Source organism: Eriocheir sinensis, unplaced genomic scaffold (assembly GCF_024679095.1).
Source record: "Eriocheir sinensis breed Jianghai 21 unplaced genomic scaffold, ASM2467909v1 Scaffold502, whole genome shotgun sequence".
NCBI classification, from domain to species: Eukaryota; Metazoa; Arthropoda; class Malacostraca; order Decapoda; family Varunidae; genus Eriocheir; species Eriocheir sinensis.
Genome location: NW_026111835.1, coordinates 70502 through 88075, shown reverse-complemented (window position 1 = coordinate 88075; position 17574 = coordinate 70502). Strand labels below are relative to the sequence as shown.

General features: G+C 42.6%; 1 pseudogene; it reads right to left on the bottom strand.

Annotated features, from left to right (window-relative positions):
* The window catches only part of LOC126992810 (protein Wnt-7b-like), a 53823-nt pseudogene extending 39579 nt beyond the window's left edge, over positions 1-14244 (bottom strand).
* Positions 14245-17574: the final 3330 nt, after the last annotated feature.

The window sequence follows — 17574 nt, the reverse complement described above, 5'->3', positions numbered from 1 at the left end:
GGACCAGCTAATTTCCCTGTACTGTCAGAGGACCCGACCCGTGCTGGAGTACGCATGTCCAGTATGGCATCCAGCCCTCACTGCCGCACAACGAACTGCTCTGGAATCCGTCCAAAAGAGTGTGTCGCATCATCCTTGGCCACTACTATCGCAGCTGGCAAGGTTTGGACTGCCCAGGCTGGATGAAAGGAGAGAGCAGCTCACCCTCGGGTTTGGGAAGAAGCTGTTGAAATCGGCGCACTCACACCTGCTTCCACAGCGAACAGCAACTCGTCGCCAGAGCAGACACAGCAGCAGGATGCCACCCGTCAGGTGCAGGACAGAGCGGTACAGAAACTCCACAATTCCTCGTGTAGTACGGAGGTTGAACAAAAATATGTAAAGCGCCCTCTCATAATCAGTGCACACATTGGTACACCTTTTTTACATTGATAGACCTTTTTTTTAAGGTTTTTACTTTTTTTATTTTTTATTTAAAATTTTTACTTTTTACTTTTTTTATTCTTCAATATTATTTTCTTTAAACATTTCTCTTTGTTTCTTAACTGCATCAACAAAATCTCAGGACGCAAACAGTAATTAAAATTGATTCATTGTCATTGTAAGCCAAGACCTTTTCAGAAACATGAAATATCTCACGATTCTTTGTAATCTGCTCTTGGTGAATAAACTTATTATTATTATTATTATTATTATTATTATTATTATCATTATTATTATTATTACTATTACTATTACTATTATTATTATTATTATTATTACACTAGGATGTAGCTGGGCAATAAATGTAGTCTACTGTGCAATTCCAAGGAATTGTGAAGATAATTCATCAGTGATTATTGTTCAATAACACTGAGTTTAATTCAATATTGAAATGCTTATTGTTGATGAAAAAATAATACAATAAAATACTAAGGCTATTTAAACATATTTCATTTTGCCTGAGGGTCAAAATAGGTTAAGAGAATATTAACTGTATAAAAATGTCTTCACCATATACAATGACATTGGTACCCAAGGAAATGAAGACTGTGCAGCCTTATCCATTAGGCTGTTAGATAAAGAGGGACTTGTAGCTCTACCTGGAGGAGCCTCTGGCTGAAGAGCCGTCACATGAGCAAGTAGTACCTAGCCCAGCACTCTCAAACACTAACTTTACCCGCATGTTAAAATCTCAGAAATAATAATGGAAACTGGTATCAGAGTGATGCTTGGTAAATATATCTAAAAAAAGAAAGTTTTAACCATTAGAGTGAGTTGGGTGTGATTCTGGAGTTTTACCAAGATGAATGGCGTATCGGAAGTAACATCAATTCTTTTTATCCAAAATCTTGTAACACGTCCAGTCCGTGACACTGCCATTTATGAGACTGTGAAATATCCATTATGGGTCTCAAGCCCTGTGGGAGAGATCACACCCAATAATATTGGCCATATGGGCGACAGCTTCCCTCATCAGCAACCATGTCTGGACCTCTGGTGACAGTGAGGTGAACGATTGTTTCAGTCCTTGTAGCATTATCTCTCACAATAATCCCCATAGAATGTACACAGGGAGGGCAGTTATTATAGCAAAACACACACACTGCATACAACAAGATGGTTTCCTCCCGAGAAGACTGACTTTGTTGGCACAACTCTATCTTCTCAGCAGACTTGCTGGGAATTTATAAACTTTGTTTCCCCTCTCCGGCCTGTTACTACAGCAGCAAGCCTGGTGGAGAGGCATTGCTACATTAAAAAGCAGCCGTGTCCACTCCATAAATAGGAAAAAACTATGTCTCTGATACCTCAGTTCAAAGTTGGCGCCGTGCTCGAGGGGTTGGTTTGGGCACAGCCCGGCACAGGGTCAGCAGACCATTCGTGCCTAGTGCTCGAGGGGCCAATAATGGCGCCCAGCAGCCTCATACACAGGGCCACCTATGTACTCTCTCTGTCAAGGAACTTTAGCCTACCTTGAGGGTTAGTGGATGAGGTCCTGCTCTGGGAAGTGTGCCGTGAGGTTCCGGGTCAGGGGAGGTCAAGCAGCACGCCCACCGGGTAATGCCTGCACAAAACACAAAGGGTCACTTCCTTACACTCACATAAAATATCAATACATTCACTTCTATAAAAGGGGAGAGAGAAGGTCTGACTGCAGGATGTGAACCAGTGAGTGACTTGCAGGAGTCAGGTGATAAAGACCTATTACTGACAAGGGAAGGGAAGGCAGAGCTAGGAAGTCACAGGAAAACATGAGGAAGGGAACATGTCGTCATGATACTAAGGACTACAGCTTTCCAAGGAGAAACATAAACACTGGGAATGACTTAAGAGAAAAGGTGATGGAGGCAAAGAGCTTGTGGAAACTTAAGAAACCTGGATAAATATGGATATGGAGACAATAAATAAACAAATACAATAAGGTACCAAGTCCCTGCAAGGTGCAGCCACTCCAATCTCAGTTTAACCATAACCCACGGCACATTACCTAACAGTTATCATTATTATTATTATTCATTTATTTTTTTTATGTGCCAGCCTATAGCGGCAGCAGGCTTTCTTGAGGGGCCTGGATGGTGGTTTGATTGGACCTCATTACTGGAGTGCCCATGAAGGTTTTGGGGCCGACTCTGATGAATGTGGTGCTCTGAGGATGACCATCTGGAAGCACTGCCACCAGTGCTGGAAACCACAGAAAAAATATAAATAAATAAATAAATAACCTTAACTTACCTAACAACCTAAAATAAAATAAATACTAACTTATCTAACCAGACCTAAATATTCTTGATAAAAAACTGCCCCTTGAATATTAGAGTATATTTCATAACAACCTAAATATTCTTGATAAAAAACTGCCCCTTGAATATTAGAGTATATTTCATAACAACCTAAATATTCTTGATAAAAAACTGCCCCTTGAATATTAAAGTATATTTCATAACAACCTAAATATTCTTGATAAAAAAGCCCCCCCCAAAAAATAGTACATTCTATAACCTCACTTAAATATACCTTGATAAAAAAAACAGCCCCATAAAAAAATACTGTACATTTTATGATCACCTAAGTCAACCTTGATAAAAACAGGCCCAACAATACACCTTGATAAAAAAAAGCCCCATAAAAGATTACTGTACATTCTATAACCTCACTAAGTAAACCTTGATAAAAAAAGCCCCATAAAAGATTACTGTACATTCTATAACCTCACTAAGTAAACCTTGATAAAAAAAGCCCCATAAAAGATTACTGTACATTCTATAACCTCACTAAGTAAACCTTGATAAAAAAAAGCCCCATAAAAGATTACTGTACATTCTATAACCTCACTAAGTAAACCTTGATAAAAAACAGGCCCAAAAATACACCTTGATAAAAAAAGACCCATAAAAGATTACTGTACATTCTATAACCTCACTAAGTAAACCTTGATAAAAAACAGGCCCAGCAAAACACCTTGATAAAAAAAGCCCCATAAAAGATTACTGTACATTCTATAACCTCACTAAGTAAACCTTGATAAAAACATCAAAAAAATATACCTTGATAATAAAACAGTATATACAACGCCTAAATATACCTTGATAAAAAACAACCCATAAAGTATTGAGTACATTCTATAACCTCACCTAAATATACCTTGATAATAAAACAGCCCCAAAATGTTACAGTACATCACCTAAACATACCTTGGTAACAAAAACAAGCAATAAAGCATTAGAGTACATTCTATAGGCTCAGCTAACCTGGAGCACAGCATAATTACTGCTCAGGGAACAACACACCCGGCACAGCATCACCAGCTGGGGCGCCTCGTTGGTTAACACTGCCACAGACAACACATCATCATTTCCCAGGGGGAGGCCGGCAGGTACCGCCCCCCTCCCTTGTTGTGCATTCATTCCTGCCATTGTGTCTTTATCGTTTCTTGGTACTGCCTCCACATGTATTACTAGTTGTATAATCACACTCTGTACTGCCTGGGGGTTGGGATGGCATGTTCCTCCCTTCTCCTTTGTTGTTTCCCTGCAACAATAAACTATCAATCAATCAATCAATCATTACCTTATAATAATTAGTAAAATTACAGAAGTACACCCACCGGGCCGACGTCCACCTGAGACAACAACAAACAATGCAGCGACAAGCTAGCAATGTATTAATCATGAACAACTAATTAATCTAACCTGACTTAACCTAACCTAACATAACTGACCTCGATACAGTATATCCCATGCAAGATAATATTTCTTTCTTTATCATAAACAATTAAACTAACCTAACCTAAGCTGGCTCTACCTAACCTAAACCTGGCCCATGCCTCAATACAGCATATCCCCCCAAGATAATATTTATTTCTTTATCATAAACAATTAAACTAACCTAACCTAAGCTGGCTCTACCTAACCTAAACCTGGCCCATGCCTCAATACAGCATATCCCCCAAGATAATATTTATTTCTTTATCATAAACAGTTAAACTAACCAAACATAGCCTGGTCTGTGCTCTGCTGCCAAAATTCAATAAGAGGAAATATATACCTCAATATATCCCCCAGACAATATTTATTTACCGTGGACAATCAAGCAATCTAACCTGACCGAATCCTAACATAGCCTGGCCTGTGCTCTGTTGCCAAAATTCAATAAGAGGAAATAAATACCTCAATATATGCTCCCAGACAATATTTATTTATTTATAAAGGACAATGAAGCAATCTAACCTGACCGAATCCAACTACAACTAACCTAACATAGCCTGGCCTGTGCTCGACACATGCCCCCTCAGACCACATTTCACAGTACTAATATATAACGAACAAGTGACTTCCAACAGAGAGAAGCGCGGCCGTGTGTTGAGTGTGCACAAGGCAGCTGCTTCACACTGCAAAGAGGTGTCCCTTGCAGCGAGACGGCTCAACTCATGGAATATTAACACAATTTTGAATAATATTTTATTTATGGCAATTATTTTGAGAGAATTTAATACTGACACTGTTGCCTTTAGATCTCTGAGTGCAGTTCCTAGGGGGAACAAAAACCATAGCGGTGTAGGGCAGGGACAGAAGGGGAGGGAGGCAAGGGAGCATGGGAGGCGTCTGGGGTGCCTAAATGTTAGGGGACGGGGAGTAGGGAAGTTAGAAGACATGGCTAAGGAATTGAGGTGGGACTTCCATGTGGTGGGGTTACCGAGACCCAGCTGAGGGAAAGACTTGAAGTCAGGTCAGGGGACTACAGTTTTATAGCCAAGGGAAGGAGTACAAACCCAAGGAAAGGTGGGGGAGTAGGTTTATTTATAAAACGGGACTCGGGCTTAACTTTTGAGGAACTAGATGTGGGTACCAGCGAGGATATTCTAGCAGTGAGAATAGGGTACAGGGACAAGGGTAGGTTGGAGCACCTAATCATAGTAGTGTGCTACATGACAGTGGAAGGGACGGGTGCAAGGGTAGAGAAGGAAAGGAAGTATGAGAGGGTAGGGAGGGTAATAGCAGAAAATAGACAGGAGCAAGTAATTGCCATGGGAGACATGAATGGACATATTGGTATCCTAGGAGAGGAGATAAACAGAAATGGGACTTTGTTATTAGAGTTTGTGGAGGAGCATGACTCAGAAATATTAAATTTAACCATAGCGGAGGGAAGGGTAACCTGGGCAGAAAGGGGAAGGGAGTCAGCTATAGATTATATCCTTGTAAACGAGAAGGCTAGGAGGATGGTTAGGGATATGTGGATAGACGAGGAGGGGCTCATAGATATAGTAAGTGACCACAATATGATGGTTTTAAATTGTGTTAGCCAGGGCCAGAGGGAGGAGGGGGAAACAGGAATAAAGATTGCCACTGGAACATGAGAGGGGGTGACTGGGAGGCCTTCAGAAGAGACCTAACATGTGTAGAATGGGGAGCGGATGGTAGTGTGGATGAAACGAAAGACAGGATGTGGAGGATAGTAAATGAGACAGCCAAGAGGAGGTTAGGAATACTAGAGATAGGAAGAGGTAGGAAACAGGGAAAGAGGTGGTGGAACGAAGACGTTGAAAAGGCAAGGAAAGAGAGAAAGGAGCTGAATAAGAGAACCAGGAGATTGAGGAAGGAAATAAACGGTGATGCAGGTAGAGTAGAATATGAAAACACGAGGCAGCGGTATAGCAAAGGGATGTCAAGCGACTCATTAGGAAGGCAACGGCAGAGACTGAGAGGGAGACTGTATAGGAGCTCAGGGTGACGGGAGAGGACGGGGGACGAGACTGGTATGCCTTCCTGAGGGGGGAGGAAAATAGGTAACAGCCCAATTTAGAAGAAATAGTAGCGGGAAACAGAGTAGTGAAAGGGAAGAAGAAATAAAAAGGGAAATCAAAAACTTCTGGGAGGAGATAGCGGGGGTGAGTGAGCCTGTAGAGTTAGGGGAGGTGCACTTGGAATCTAGCAGGAAAATATTTGAGGCTATGGGGGATTGCTTCAGTAGGGAAGAGATCAGGGAATATGTAAAGACACTCAAGGCTAGGAAAGCAACAGGGAGGGATGGGATTCCTAATGAATTCTATAAAGAAGGGCCAGGTGTAATAGAGGGGCTGTATAGGCTGTTTAGAAAGATTTGGTTAGAGGGAAAAGTACCGGGGAAGTGGAACGAAGGTAGGGTGACTCTGCTACACAAAGGGGGCACAAGAGTAGGAAAGAGTTAAAAAACTACAGGCCCACAGCTGTCACAGACACAATAGGAAAGATTTTCAGTGGTCTACTTAGTGATAGGATGAGTAAATGCTGTGAAAGAAACAGGGTAATGGGGGAGGAACAGAATGGTTTTGGTAAGGACAGAAGGGGGAGGACAACATGTTTGTAGTTAACAAGGTATACCTTGCTTTCCTTGACATAGAAAAAGCGTATGATAGGGTAAATAGGGGTTTGTTAAGTCGATTGTTGACTAGAATAGGAGTGAGTGAGAGGGTAGTAGGGATAATAGAGTATGTATGAGAACACACGGGCAGTATACAACCTAGGGGATATAGAGACAGGGTGGGTCAACAGTCATAGAGGGGTTAGGCAAGGGTGTGCTGCCCCTGCTACTGTTTGGGCTGTACACAGAGGAGCTGGCAGAGTGGTTGAGGGCATCGGGGTATGGGATAAGGGTGGGGAGTGAACGGCTAGGATGTCTCATGCATGCAGATGACATTGTGCTCATGAGTGAGGATAGTGAGGAATTACAACAAATGTTGGATGTAGTAGCACAGTATGGGAGGGACTTTGATATGAAGTTTAGTAGTGAGAAGAGTCAGGTAGTAGTAGTAAATGCTGAGGCTACGGACGAGGGAAGGACCTGGGCGCTAGGAGGGATGAACACAGGCCGTACAAGTTCATACAAGTACCTAGGGATCATAGTTGACGAGAATGGAACAGATAGGACCAAACAGAATAGAATTTCTAGGGCAAATCAGTGGGTAGGAAGGCTAGGAAGTGTGGCTAGATGTAGAGCTAACAGGTATGAGGTAGTTAGGGGGATATGGAAGGGCATGGCAGTACCAGGCCTCATGTATGGCCTAGAATGCATGAGGTGGACAGTCAAGGAGCTAGATAAGCTGGAGGTAGTACAGAACAGAGTAGGCAGGCTGGCTCTGGGTGCCAACAGGTATGCGGTAGATGCAGTGCGAGGGGAAGTAGGCTGGAGCACCTTTGAGGAAAGAATAGGTAAAGCAGTTTTAGGGTACAAAGTCAGGCTAAGAAAGATGAGTGAGAATAGATGGGCGCGCAAGGTATATGAGTGGGCGGGACAGGGGACGAAGTGGAGCAAGTCTAGCATACGCTGGGACAAGAGATGTGGGCTGGAGGGCTTCACACTCTCGGAGATGACGCTAGGGGGGGAGGTGAAGGAAGTGAAGCGTACAGTGAATGACAGAGTTCAGGAGAGGGGCAAGATAGACTGGAGCCAAAGGGTGGGGGCAAAGAGTTCTCTAGAATGGTACAAGTTGAAGGCCAAACCCAAGTGTGAAGCCTTCTACGATGGTAGCCGGGGTGTGTGTTGCTCTTCAAGGCCAGGACTAAATCCTTAGAGGTGAATAATAGGACATATAGGTGGGCAAATGGGGGAAGCAAGGTATGCCGTATGTGTGAAGGGGGGGTTGACGAGACAGTGGAACATATGCTACTAGAGTGTCCTAGGTATGATAGGGTTAGGCAGAGTTTGGTAGAAATAATAACACAGGAATTAGGAACAGAAGTATGGAACAGGATGCTAGAGGGGGATGTAGGAAGGGTGATAGAATTCTTGCTAGGTCTGAGTACACTGCAGACAATGACCAGAAGAACAATAGAAGGGGTTAAGGAATTCCTAGAGAGAGCCTTTGCAGAGCGCACCGGATAGGGTGGACTCCTGTAGATGTCCCCATCTGTGCCTCTACGGGCTCTTTCAGACGGTTATATTTTATTTTTGGATTTTCAGGGTGTTGGCCCCGAGGGAGTAGGCCGTTACAAAGGCTGTAGTTGGATCCGAAAGGGACAACTACCTCCTGAACCAGGACCAAGACCAAGACCAGGGCAGCAAATAATAACTTTTGGGAAATTAAAGAAAATTCAATAGTTATGTTAGAAGTTAATGAACACAGCCTGACACACTGCATTTTGGGCAGGGGGTGAAGCAAGTTAGGACAGAAACAGTCAGGGGGACTATTGAGGAGAGGGCAGCCTAATAATGTTGAGACACCGACTGCTTGTTTCTGAACAAAATACAATTCTCTTCATTGTTTTTTTTCTCCAGAAATCACTAAATAAAATCATTAAATCCCACGCTGGGTATTTCCGTCAGCCGACACCGCTTGCCCAACTAGTTCAAACCAACCTAACCTAATTCAACCTTACATAACCTACCTAGCGGGGGGCGTCACCCCCTTTCTATTTTCCGGAGGTCATTTGTTATTGTACTGCATTCAGGGATGACAAAAGAATCCATGTTGTATTAACTTTGCTAGAGGTGGCTGCCCTCACTTCAATATTATCCATAGTTGGGTTTGATCAGGTTAGATTTGTTAAGGTTATTTGTTTAGGATAAATATGAAATATGCTTCACCACTGTTATCACTGGCAGTGGTGTGACCAAAGGTAATCTACACAGTCCCAATAACTTCCTAAATATTAATCTGGCAGGGAATTACACACACCAGACGTCACAGGCCAGTGTTGAGAAGGCACGGCAAGGCTCAGAGTATTCACCTATTTTGAGTGACCCATAACAAAATCATAGCAAGTACTGTTAGGCCTGGCCATGGGGGCACCGGGTGTAATACTAGACAAACACCCCATCTGTATCCCTTGCACCACCCCGTGAAACACCCTAAAGACAGTGGTCATGGTCTTAAGCACTTCATCGTCCAAGTGCACACCTTTGCCAAGGCTTTCATAGGAGTTGTGGGAGTTTTCAAGGTAGCTTCATGACCCTGGTGGTGGTGTGACCCTTCCTCTGTTCCATGAACCTACAATAACACTCATTAGAATCTGATTTATCTCCTTTTGGCCTTTGGGAAGAGTTGAGGGGTGAAACGTCTGACACTGCCAACCAGACTGGGCCTTGGGGCACCAGGTGTAATACTAGACAAACACCCCACCCATCTGTGGCCTTGTGTAAGAAATTAGAATTGAGCCTCTTTGTCTATTTGTGAGACCTTGGATTGAAGGTGAGGTCGGTATCATAAGACACTTTTGGTTCTCACATCAGCTGTTTCTAAAGGTCAAAGGGGGGTCAGGCGTGCTCTAATGAGTGTTTCTTCAGGTTTACGGTGCAGAAGGGTCACACCACCACCAGGGTCAAGCCTGGATATGCCCACAACTCCTAGGAAAGCCTTGCCAAATAGGAGAAGGAGAAGAAAGAAGAAGGTAAAAGGTAAACAGTCCCCAAGGCAGTGCTGAGAACAAGCCTCCCTCCCTCCCCGGCCTGCCAACAATGACAGTATCACACACCCGTAGAGACTAACACGTGATAAAGACAGAATAAGCCATTGACACAGGCACGAAGGAGAGGAGGAGAAGAAGAAAGAAGGTAATAGCCAGTCTCCAAGGTAACGCTGAGAACCAGGCCGCCCCCTCCCTGCCTGCCCGAACAGTATCACACAGCCGTGGAGACTTACCTGGTTCTTACCTGGTTGGGCTCCTTGGAGGAACCCCACAGTGGCTAGCACGCCAGTCTTGTGTATTAGAGAACAACAGAAATCCAAGACAAAGAAAGATAAGACTGGAAAGTGTGCTAAAAGCCTGTTTAGAATGGTAATAAGTAGATTGAGCTCAGTAATGAAATAAAGTGTCTCCCAGGAACTCAGCAAGTCCCTTCTTGAAAGAGTTTAGGTTGGTTGACTCTGCTACCTCTGGGGGGAGTGAGTTCCACAGCCTCACCACGAACTGAGAAAAATCTATGTCTGGCTTCGCAAGTGCTGTGAGGAACAAAATTTTGAACTTGTGCCCTCTAGTAATATCCCTTGTTGGTGCCATGGTGAATAGATCTGTAGGTGATATAGCTGACATACCATTGAAGATCTTCCAACATTTAATAATATCTGCCCGCAATAGTCTTCCTTTCACAGAGTAAAGATCTAAAGTTTTAAGTCGCTGATCATAAGACATAGTCTCACAACCTGTGATAAGCTTAGTCCATCGACACTGAACTGATTCTAGAAGAGATAAGTCAGTAATATAACCTGTGTTCCATACTGGGGATGCAAATTCAAGAAGACGTACATGTGTAATGAATAGTTTAACCATAAAGGAAGGTGAGCGACACAAGGTTGACTTAAGAAAGGAATATGACAAACCAGCAGCCTTTGACACTACAGATTGGATATGGTGATGGAATCTTAATGATGGATCAGTGGTTATGCCAAGATCTACTGCAGCAAAACTGAAACTTAGGGATTGCCTTTAACAGTATAAAATGAATACGGGCCCAAATCATAAGACTGACGGAGGTCGGTGCCAAAGCTCATGAGTTTAGTTTTGTCAGCATTAATCTTTAAGTCCCAAGATTCTGCAACTTTAATTAAAGAATCAATATCTCTTTGGACAATACTAATGCCCTCCAACACTGTATTAAGGCTCTGAGGCTTTATCAGAAGATAAAGTTTAAGATCATCAGCAAATAATTTTATGTTTGATACTAAAGTATTGGAGATGTGATTTATGTAAATAAGGAAAAGAGTAGGACCTAACACAGAACCCTGTGGCACACCGCTAATTACTGGAAATGAAGAACTGATCTGTCCGCCCACTACAACTTCCATAGTCCTATGGGATAGAAATGTCTTGATCCAAGATAGAATAACACCATTAATGCCCACTGAATTAAGTTTAGTAAATAGAATCTGGTGATTAACAGTGTCGAAGGCTTTTGAAAAATCAAAGAGAATAAGATCAACCATATTGCCCGTGTCCATCCACTCAGAGACTGCATCATACGTAAGTAAGAGCTGATCCTCCACAGACTTGCCAGAGCGAAAACCAAACTGGTTGACATTCAGTATTGAATTGGCTTCCAAATAATTATGCAGTGCAGCAACAATTATTCTCTCTAAAATTTTACAGCTAACAGAAGTGAGGCTTACTGGGCGATAGTTAAGAGGATCACTTCGTTTACCTTTCTTGAAAATAGGTACTACTGAAGATTTTTCCAAATTTCAGGAATCTCCCCCGAATTTATAGATGAAACGAATATTTTAAACAGAGGATATGCTAAATTAGTGGAGCAATGTTTTAGTAATACTGGATGAACAGAGTCAGGTCCCATTGCAGTGGAAGGGTTAATAGCACCGAGTTCCCTAGCAACATCATGAACTGTGAAGTGTATCTGGTGAAAGGAGCCATCATGTATTTGGTGTGGTGACTGTGGAAGACCAGAGGGTATGGTAAACACTGAGGAAAAAGCACCACCTAAGAGCTGAGCCATCTCTTTAGGGTCGGATACTAAGTTTTCTGCATCACCGAGAAGACCAACGGAAGGACAGCCTACTTTTTCCCGCGTATGTACGAGTGAAATAATTTGGGCTTAACTGAGTAATTATTAAGGATGTCCTCCTCATAAGAAATCTGTTTCTGAGTGGAATAGTTCCTGTACTGGTAATTTACATCCAGAAATGTTTGCAAAGCTTCAAAAGCAAGTACAGAGTTTCTAGCATGTACTGCTCTCATCTGTTTGTAATGGTTCCAACTATTCTTTCGGATGTTTATAAGAGCTCTAGGAGGTTTGTATTCCCATGGTTTGTAAGGGCACTTGATGAGGAGCGAAGAGTTTTTTGTGGAGCACATGTTCTTCCAAGATAGTTTATATAGGACAAAATTTATTGTATGAATCATTAGAGTTCATATTCTGGAATTCAAAGTCCCAGTCTACAGTGGACAAGAATTGATTAATTTGCTTAAAATTGGCTTTAGGCCAGAAAGGGATGCAGCGCTGACATTTGACTTCACAGGTTTGTACTGGAAAATATAGCCACAAAGTATAACACAGTGATCACAGTTGGGAAATGGGGGAAATACATTAGAGGAGACTACTCGATCAGTTTCAGTAGTGAGAAATAGATCTAAAGTATTGCCTGCCCTGATGTTTGTTGGCTCATCAATCCACTGAGTGAGGCCTAATGAGGTGAAACAGTCTAGAAAAAGTTTATCAGTATTAGCAGTTACATTATTTACACCGCCTAGAAACCAAGAGATAGAAGGAAGGTTAAAATCACCAATCACTATTACTTCCTGTTAGTACAAAATCTGTTAGAAAATCTATGAGTTTATTATTGTCTTGAAGAGAGTAAGAGGAGGTCTATAAACAACTACAATAAATATTTTGTAATCTGGAAGAAAGACTGAGCAGACGTTAGGTATTTTGATGTTCATGTTGAGACATCTGTAAGAATTGTGTACATAAATGCCAACTCCATGTTTATGAACTGAACCAGAAACGTCATTTCTGAATACGTTATAATTAGTAATTGAAACTGCAGCATCTGGAATAGTACTAATTAACCAAGTCTCAGTAACCCCTAATACATGTGCATTATTTGAAAATAAGAAGTGCTTAACAAATGCAACCTTATTGATAAGACTATTTACATTACACAAACTAACATTTAGTTGGGTAGTAAAGGGGCAGTTGAGCCAAGAGAATCAGAACTGGCAGGCTGGGCTACAGGCTGAGCTGAGGCACCAGCTAGCCTGTTCCTTTGTCGCCTCTCATACAGTTCTTTTCTTTGTTTGAATGTTAAATCCCTATTAACATAAATGCCATTGAACTCGTGGTTGTTTCTAAGATTTTTTGCTTCCATCACTAGCTTCCTACGCGAGTCATCATCGGCAATTTTAACTCTGTAAAGACCCTTGATTCTATCAATACAAAATAAATCAGACACAGATGGAGTGGTATTCAGAAGATAGCGAGTGATGTTTGCAATGCTAGTCCTTGCATCTTCATTAGACTCGACCTTTACACCCCTGAATATGACTGATTCTTTCCCTTTCTTCTCTCGTCCATCTCTACTATTTCCTCCCGAATAGACATTCTCAAATCATCCCCAGAGGCAACCTGAGTCGGAGAGGCAGAAGATGAATGCGAGGCAAGAGAGTCCTCAAGAGTGAAAACCATCGTGCACAACAGCTTCACCCACACTGGAGCACGCCTATTCAATGCAGTGCCTCCCAGCATAAGGAACCTGACTGCAGTAGCACCCGACACCTTCAAGTACCACCTGGACAAGTGGCTGTCAACAGTACCTGACCAGCCACCAGCGCCAGGTTATCCAAGTGGCAACGGAAATCGTCTTGGTAAAGATTCGTTTTAGGTCCGTGCCAGTATCTCATAATCTACTTTATGAAACATCACTATCTCTTCATATATCTTTTCTACAAACCTTCAGCAAGAGGAGAGGAGCCAGTGGGAAGCAGCGGAGGTCCACCTCAGCTGTGTCCGTAGTCGACGAGATTCAACAAAGTAAATAACCTTGGCATCACCATAGTCTGCCTCACTAAGCCTCTCCCTCCCCCAGCCTCTTAGCACTGACAACAACACAGCCATAGAACAACACATTACAGGGCAACACAAGAATCTTTGTCTTCATTTTATGCGGTAAATATGGAGGAACACACCTTGCAATGAACGCTGCTCACCAACACACACACACACACGTCAACACGCCCCGCCAGGCACTACTCGGCCTTGGTCTGGGGCTCGGGTCTCCCTTCCTCCCTCTCCACCATTACCAAAACAGAATAACGATTTCTGTCATAACTACAAGGGAATCTCATTACTGGGGCACGTGCGGCTGGGTGTTGTGTGGTGGTGGAAGGTGCAGCTATATATTTAGCGTCCGTGGCTATATATATATATATATATATATATAAAAAATTATAGGTACTGTACCGCTGTACCGCTACACTGCTTTCACAAGTGTGTGTGTGTGTGTGTGTGTGTGTGTATTTAGCTATTTGTAGTCTAGGTGGCCCGAGCTAAGCTCTAATAGTCCCGTCTCCATAAATACATTCATCCAGCCTTTCCTTCATTAGGTGGACACTGCTCGCCTCCACCACCTCTTCCTGCAAGCTGTTCCATGTGTTAACACTTCTATGTGGAAAACTATAACCTACTTTTTCAAGTCACAAACAGGTTCCTTTATTAAGTTTCTTTCCATGTCCTCTCAGCCCCTGTGTTCTCACAGTTGAGAAGAGATCATCTCTATCCACCTCATCAAACTTATTTACCAACTTATACAGCGTGATCAGATCTCCTCTCTCCCTTCTTTGTTCCAGTGTCGTCAAGTCCATCTCCTTCAATCTGTGTGTGTGTGTGTGTGTGTGTGTGTGTGTGTTTACCTGGTTGTATTTACCATGTCTTTATCTGCTGTCCAATTAAATAAAGCAAAATAGAACGTGCAAAACAGTCAAGCAATGTTTCATATCCATTATTATTATTAATATTGTTATTATCATTAGTAGTAGTAGTAGTAGTAGTGTAGTGACACGACTTGCCTGATGGGCGAGCCTCCCATAACCCACTTAGCCAGGGGGGTACCTCTTTGGCCGACTGGTAAAGGAGTGGCTCTCCCGTTACGCTGGTCGCGGGTTCGATCCCCGGCGCCGGCAAAACTTCCCTTGTCTGGATTAATTTCTCGTGTGTTTCGTTACACGCAGTGGTCGTGTGGGAGTATAGTAAAGAGAAAAATTCAGGCATTTCAGTAGTAGTAGTAGTAGTGGTACAATTAGCATATACCCAGATAGAAGGAGAAAGTATATATTGAACAAAAGACATGTATGAGCTAGGAGAAGGAGGAGGAGGATTGGAGGAGGAAGAAAAGAGGAAAATAGAGGAAGCGGAAAAGAAGAGTGAAAACTGAAAAGAGAAAGAGAAGAAAGACAAGATGAGAGGAGATGGAGGAGGAGGAAACAATAAGAGAAGATAGAGAGAGATGGAGATAAAAAGAAAAGATGAAAGGAGGAGGAGGAGGAAATAATAAGAGAAGGTAGAGGGAGAGATGGAGATAAAAAGAAAAAATGAAACGAGGAGGAGGAGGAGGAAACAATAAGAGAAGATAGAGGGAGAGATGGAGATAAAAAGAAAAGATGAAACAAGGAGGAGGAGGAGGAGTAGGAGGAGAGGGCAGAATGAAGAGAATAGATAAATAGCTAGACAGACAGATAGATTTACACAGGTTATTGCATGATAACAGATAATAAACCAATAGATACTGAGGTTATTGCACAGGGATAGATAGATAGATATATAGGCAGAGATATAGATAAATAGACAAACAGATAAACGGATATAGATAAGTAGATAGATAGACAGATAGACAGACAGACAGACGGGCAAATACACAAGAAATGGTCAATAGATAGAACGAGGTCATTGCAGTGGTAGTTAGACAGATAGACATACAGATAGGTAAATAGATACATAGATATAGACTCAATATAGCCGTAGAAACACTCCTATGTTAATTTTCCCTCCCTTGATAACGTAACTCCTCCTTTTCCTCCGGGTCTCAAGGTCAAAAGGTCAACCCCAAAACGCAACCCCGATGTAATTTTTGGAATGTTTAAGTTTCCATTATCGCGTATTGAGGCGACAGGAGTTATATTGAGGTTGATTTATAGGCCTACAGCACCCCTAGAATCCAGTATAGGCCTCACCGGGAGTGGCTTTACGCCCGATGCGGCCAGGTGCCATTCATTCTGCCTGGTTGATTGAAAAAATGTGGCGGGTGCCGTCCAAGGGTATATTTCTCCCTTTTTCAGGCCATGGCGGGGACTCTAGTGTGTTTTGTCCATGTCTTCCTGGTACAATAGGCTTAGTTATGTAATATTCACCGCACTGTGCAGGTATATACGCCCTCGTAGGCCTGTGAGAGCGTTACCTGTGTTGAAAAGTGTTGCCGTTTGGCCGAGTCGACTTGCATATTTTGGGTACGAATCGTGTGTTGCGGCGTGAGGGTGCCATGTGAGGATATATTTAACCCTATTTTTAGGCCATAGCGGTTATTGCAGTGTTGTTCCTGCATATCAAAGTGGTTAGTTATCTTGTTCAGTCTGTTGTTAAGCACACTGAGGAATAGCAAAGCCCCGTACAAGCCTGTATATGTGATGGGAGGTGTTGCCGTGGGCCCAAAGTCTTGTTGAATAATTTCCTTTTTGCCGCGTGAGGTGCCATAAGCCGATATATTTAATCCTGCTTTTAGGCAATACCGATCATTGTGTTGTTGTTCTTCAGTATTGCAGTGGTCAAATATCTTCACTAGTACACTGTTAGCCACGCTGCGTGATAACAAAGCACGGTATAAGCCTGTATACATGGTAGGAGGTGTTGCCGTCTCCCACAAGTTGACCATTTTTCCTTATGTGTGTATATGAGCATTTGACGCTTCAATATGTCTTTCTATGCTAAACAAAGCTTAGGTATTGCAACAGACGTGTTTTGTACCAGTGTGGGAGCCCCTGAAGCCGTCTATCATTGAGTTAAGTGACCTAGTTTTGTGGTCATTGAGGTCGCCAGCTGATGGCAGTCGCTATCAGATTTAAGTATTCCCGGTGTCTTTCTATGCTAAATGAAAGCCTAGGTATTGTAATGGACGAGTTTTGTAATAGTTTATGAGCCCTGAAGCTGTCTATCACTGTGTTACGTGGTGCGAGTTACGGGTCATTAGGGGCCAGCTGACGGTCGATCGAGTAGTTGTCATATTATTTCTCCACGTTCTGAGGCTTTACCGGCCATGCTGGTGTTGCTAATGTTTGTTTTGGTGATGAGATATGTTAATCAACGTTCTGATTATCATACTGTGTGTTCTGTTTATCATACAGTTATTGCCTCTTCGAGCTTAATTTTGGAAGTATGGAAGCTGTAGGGTGTTGCCATTCCTCACTACCGGATACATTTCTCCATATGTTAAGGCTGTACCGGTCCTTATTATGTTGTGTAGGGTTGTTTTAGTGCTGAGATATGTTCAGTAATCTTCTATTTATCGTGTCATTCAACCTCACAGTGTCTGAGCCCTCACAGTGTCATTCAACCTCACAGTGTCTGTCAACCTCACAGTGTCTGAACCCTCACAGTGTCATTCAACCTCACAGTGTCTGT